Below are 5,996 nucleotides of genomic sequence, written 5' to 3'. Positions count from 1 at the left end.
TCTTAGGGAAACTACATAGCCTCTCTGAGCCTTAGTTTCCTCATCTGTAAAATGAAGGCCATAAGAGGACCTACCTCATCAGGTCATATGTTAACATATGTCAAGTGCTAAGAACTTTAATAAATGCTGTTGTTGTGCTTTAGACAATGAGGTTCTAAGAACTCTATTTGTACTTTATAGTATTGTGAACAAAACGGTTGCTCAATAAGTATTTCTTGAAGTGCAAGATATATATTCCTAAAACATTGTCTCAGTGCCACATTATCTGCTAGGAACTGGTGTACCAAGATAGCATAAGGTACAAACCTCACATTCTGATGGAGGAGTCAGAAAATATGAACGAATAATTATACAGAAGTGATCAGTATGTGTGCAAGATTGAAAGCAACAAAGAATAACAAAAATTTAAATTAAAAAAAGGCAATAGAGAAAAAAAAGAATATGGGGCCAGGAAGGCATCATAGAAGGGTTTGATGTCTTGGGATGGTTTGAGGAATGAATAAGAGGGCACCTGGTAAGCAAGAGAGGGATGGACACTCCAAGCATGTGCAAAAGCATGGAGGAGTGTAGCAGCATCATATTTTTTTTTTTAAATATTTTTTATTTATTTCTAGGAGAGAGAGAGACAGTGTGAGCAGGGGAGGGTCAGAGAGAGAGGGAGACACAGACTCCGAAACAGGCTCCAGGCTCCGAGCTGGCAGTCAGCACAGAGCCCGACGCGGGGCTCGAACCCACGAACCGCGAGATCATGACCTAAGCGAAAGTCGGACGCCTAACCGACTAAGCCACCCAGGCGCCCCGCAGCATCATATTTTTAACATGTTCATGTAGTTCTAGAAATATCGTACTCTTATATTGTCCCAAGCCTAGGCACATGCCTGGAATATTCTCTAGCAATGCAGGCACCCAAACAGTACTGCCTGGCAATCTCTCTCCAGACATATGCAGTTGCCCAAAGAAGTTGGCATCTGCCTGGCCCTCATTCCACGCTGGTGGTACAATAAGGAAACCAAAAGCTGCTCCAAATTTAGCTATGGCGGTTGTGCCGGGAACAACAACTTCCAGTCTGAAGCTGTCTGCAGGGCCATCTGCCCAGAAACATGTAAGTCCAGGGGTCCCATCTCCCATGCTCACCTGCACCGGTGGGAGGTATGGGTGTTGGCTGGCCCATTCCAGGAAGTTGGCAAGCTTGGGGCTGACAGAACCAGTCCAATCACGAGGTAAGAATGCACCTTGCAGAGGGGTAGATAGAGGGTGTTTTGGGAAGAGAAGGTGGGAAAAGGAGCAGTAGTTAAAGGGCAGTTGGCAAGTAGGAGATGGATAGGGGGTGCAGAGAGAGGAAGTAGAAGTGGTGGAGTGTCCAAGACCATGTCAGAAGAATGCCCAGGGAACCAGCCCAGAGCCCAGGGCTGGGCACCATGCACCATCACCCATTCTCTTAATTTTCCTTTTTAAGGTGATTATAGCTAGGACAACCACATGCTTTATTGACCAAACCGAGAAACTTTTTTTTTTGATGTATCACATTTTATTTTTTTTTAATTTCTTTTAATCTTTTACTATAATAGTTTTTTTAAATTTATTTTTATTTATTATTATTTTTTTTACCAATAGTTTATTGTCAAATTGCGAACCGAGAAACTTTTGAGAGTGAAAGAGGATGCCATTCGTTACTACATTGGGATAACAGGCTTAAACTGGGGCTCGACAGGAAAGAATGGAGCACATGATCGCCCTATGAGCCCAGGTCACTCCACTTCTGTTTTCTCTTCCTGTGAAAAGGTAGAAAAAGGACCTCATCTCCTTTTTTCCATTAACTACAAGATTTGGTTCCCAAGGTGAGCATGGCCTGAGCATCTCATCCTTTTCTAGTCTGCTATCTCGCAGAGTCATCAACTCCCTGGGCAGGATAAAGAGAACTGCAACAGCCTTCAGAACTTGGTTGTAGTCTGGAGCTCTCTCCATGTGTGCCTGACTGATGTTTCTTATTGGCTTCCTCAGCTGCCAAGACATTGGCCATTCCAAAAAACCAAACCCCAGCATTTGCCTACTCTCTTTCCTCCAGCTCAGCTTCTTTCCAAACATAATGGCCTTTACCCTTTGGCCCTTTCTCAGTGTGAGACCCTATCTGTTCAACTCTTGGGGTCCCCATATATCCTTTAGAAGCCACCAGTTTCCCTAATAAAGTTTTCTGTGTGGTCTGGTATTGTTAGAATGAATAATTCACATCTACTCCTTCTGTGCAGTGTTCAGAGAACAAGAAGTCATTGGGTCTTCCAGGAACACCAAAAGAAAGAGAGAGGAATATGGAAATCCTGCAAATTGGGAACTCTGGTGACCCTGTGGCCATGATTAAATTGTCATAAGATGCTTAGGAATGGAACCAGATTTGCTCAGATGAGGAGGGATCAGGAGGCTTGAGCTCCATCAACTTCATGGTAGATCCATCTCCAAAAAGGCTCATGGGCTTATTTCCTGGGCTTTCAATAAAGGATACATTTCCAGAGTCCAGCACAACCACTACAAATAGAAGGGGAGAGGCATGAAAGGAGAACATAGGGAAAGCAAAGAAGAGATACAGAGGAAGGGAGAAGATAGGAGGGATGGAGGAGGGAAAGACACAGTTTGAAAAGCAGTTTGAAAGCAGGGACCCACAATTCTTTCACATACTTCAGTCTAGAGGTAGAGTCCATGTCCCTTCCCTTTGAGTCCTGGCAAATGTTGGGACTGCTTTGACCAGTAGAGTAAAGTCAAATGATGCTGTGTGACTTCTAAGGTTAGGCCAGAAAAAGTGCACTCAATCCTTTCTGGATGCTTGTTGGGAGTGTGTGTGAAGCAACTGCCATGTAAGAGGTCCAGCTACTCTGAGACAACCATGCTGGGAAGGCCCACTCGTGTGCTCTGGTCGACAGCCCGAGACAAGCTCTACCTGAGAGCTAGTGTCAGGTCCCAGCCACGTGAATGAGCTTCCACCCAGCAGAGTTTCAGATGACTGTGGCCCCAGCAGACACCTGACTGCAACCAGGTGAAGATGCCAGGGGAGAACCAGCAGGCTGATTCCCTCCCAAAGTGTTCACCCACAAAACGGTGGGAAATAGAATATGTTTCAGGAAATTTCATTCACTGAAATAGGTAAGTAATTGGAACATATGGGGAGTACTCATTACTCAGCTAGTAATTCCTTTCCTCTCCACATCTCCCAGTTTTACCCTCTTTAAAAAAGGCTGGTTAAACTGATGAGTATTTCTGAAAATGACAAACACTTACATTAGGTCATTTGGAGTGACAGGGGCTGTCTAAAATGCAGGTCCTTCGGGCCTTGCAGACACCGTCCAGCCACAATTGACCCCACCATGTTCTTTGGTGTCAACATGGAAGGCAACCCCTTGGGCTGCATCTCCTTCCGCTGTTTGCAGACACTGCCCCAAAGACAACAGAGAACTTCCGTGCTCTGAAGACTGGGGAGGAAAAAAATTGGTGATAAAGGTTTCTGCTTTCACAGGATTATTCTGGGAATATTGGCCAGGGTGGAGACTTTACTTCATATGCCATAATGGTACTGGCAGCTACTCCATCTAAGAGGAGAAATTTGATGATTAGAATTTCATCCTGAAGCACACAGGTCCTGGCATCTCATCCATGGCAAATGCTGGATCCAACACAAGCAATACCAAGTTTTTCATCTGCACTGCCAAGGCTGAGTGGTTAGATGGCAAGCATGTGACCTTTGGCAAAGTGAAAGAGGGCATGAATATTGTAGAAGTGATGGGGCGCTTTAAGACCAGGAATGGCATGAACAGCAAGAATATCACTGTTGCTGCCTGTGGACAAATCTAATAAATTTTACTTGTGTTTTATCATAACTACCAGACCATTCCTTCTTTAGATCAGGAGAGCATCATTTCACCGCCATCTTCTCAAAATATCTTAGAAGTGTTTTGCTCTCACTGCAGTTCTAGGGGTTCCATATTTTCCTTTCTCTCCTCCAAGTCCAGATTGATTGCAGAATTAAGTTTATGATTATGAAAGAAAAACTAAACAACAAAAAATAAAAATAAAAATTGGGTCCTCCAGATACCATAAATATGCATTTTTAACAAGTAGTGCCAGGTGATTTTAAAGTTTCAGAACTTGTGCATTGGATGATAGTCAAGGGCCAATCCATTGATGAGGGAAAAAAAGCTTAAGAAGTCTATTTGTGCTTGCTCCTTATATAAAAGGAGATCAGGAGAAAATATTAAAATCATTAGATGAATGTTAGAATCATTAAAAGTGGGGAGCATGAGGGAAAGATTGTGCAGAAGATCCCAAAGTCCTGCTAGTCTGGCAGTTTTGCAGAGTGACCATCTAGCCAAGTGGCCCGTGTGTGTGGTATCTCCCACATTTACATGACCCTTGCCTGCACACATCTGTGAGAGGTAGTCTGCTTTCCTGGGAAACCCATCTTTGTGCATCTTTATGATTCAGACCAAATTTGCAAGTCATCCCTGGTCTACATCCTGTGGGAAGAATACTTACCCTGGAATAAAAATATCCAAATACAAATCCCAACTTTGCCCCTGGTTGAATGTATGACCTGGTTAACACAGGGCAGGGTGCAGGGATACTCCCCTCAGGACCTCAGTTTCCTGTCCATAAGTTGAAGGTAATGGATTAATAATGTGAAAGAGTACTTCTCAATTTGAAAAATTATGGCTGCTCAGGTACCTAGCCAAATCTGATAACCACCTGAAGTTTGTCCATCTCATTGGTACTTCTCGTTCTTGATTAACATTGACATACATGAATGACTGGAACAAAATCATTCTGTCCTAGAGGGTCCATGGATCAGAGCAGTCCTTGAAAATGGCCAGAGTGTGCCTTGCAGTTGATAGTGTCTGCTTACCTGCTGTCCTCAGGAATGAACTCAGAGCCCTCGGGGCTGAGCACAAGGAACACTACCTTACAAAGACCTCAGTGGAAGATGCTGTGCTTTGGGTCTTTGTTGTTGTTGTAATCAACTGTTTTCTCATTACTCTGCCCATTAGAATCCAGAGGACATCTCAAGTGGAATCTTCAAGTGTTTCTCATGGTGTCATGCACACCCAGGACCCCTTATCTTCCCTCTCCTTATTCTCTCTCTTGGAAGCTGTCTCCAGAGCCAGAAATGCCCAGAGGAACCTGGAAATGATTTGGAAACTCAGGAAATGTTGAGTTCCACAGCCCCAATAACTTTCCTTTTTTTAAACACATGTACAAATGGGAGCTTCAGTAAGAAATAGATTCATCCAAGACCCCACAGCAAATCAACAGCAAAACTAAAGTTAAAATCCAGGTTTGAAGGGTAACACGGTGTTGCCAGATTCTATGGCCTAGTTAGAAATCAGGATGTATATAATGGCTATTTGTCAGCCATCCCTACATCTTAATCCCATTCCTACAGTTAGAGAAGTCCCTACCAGGAGTCTTGACATGAGGTAAAACCAGCATTCCACTCTAAAACCTGAAAGAACCAGACTTTGCAGCCTTCCTTGTTCCCAGCCATTCTTCTAGTCTTATTTTCCAGTCCTGCTGGTGATCTTGAGAACTACCCAAATTTGTAAAAACTAAATTTCCTTTCTGCTCAAAATAACCAGAGGAGCATTTGGGTTTAGAAATGCTGATGGATACAGTGAAGATGGCACCTGGAGGGGACGTTGAACCCAGAAGTCTGAATAAGAACAAGAGAGCTTTTTTCTTGCCAGAGATTTTGTCACCCTTATGTGATGTGTCCAATGGAGTCCTTCCCCATGTTTGCTTCCTGAAGCTTGTCAACATATGCTGTGGGCCCCCTATTCCTCTGAGGCAAATTTTACCTTGGAAGGGTGCCTTTAGAACATGGATGTCCATACGTGTGTAACACTGAGGTCATTTACTATCTTACTTTCTCATTGGAAGGATCTAGTTATCAGGAAGAACGGGAGCTTGAGTGAGAAACAGAGAGAACATTCTCTCCAAAATAACAGGGTAAAGCTAGA

At 43.6% G+C, this 5,996-nt stretch overlaps 1 pseudogene; it reads left to right on the top strand.

Moving 5' to 3' along the window:
* The first annotated feature begins 1,033 nt into the window (after positions 1-1,033).
* On the top strand, positions 1,034-3,913 carry LOC144232457 (peptidyl-prolyl cis-trans isomerase A pseudogene; annotated as a pseudogene).
* Positions 3,914-5,996: the final 2,083 nt, after the last annotated feature.

This window comes from Crocuta crocuta, unplaced genomic scaffold (genome assembly GCF_008692635.1).
Source record: "Crocuta crocuta isolate KB4526 unplaced genomic scaffold, BGI_CrCroc_1.0 scaffold477, whole genome shotgun sequence".
Lineage (NCBI taxonomy): Eukaryota > Metazoa > Chordata > Mammalia > Carnivora > Hyaenidae > Crocuta > Crocuta crocuta.
This window is presented reverse-complemented; position numbering and strand designations above follow the sequence as displayed.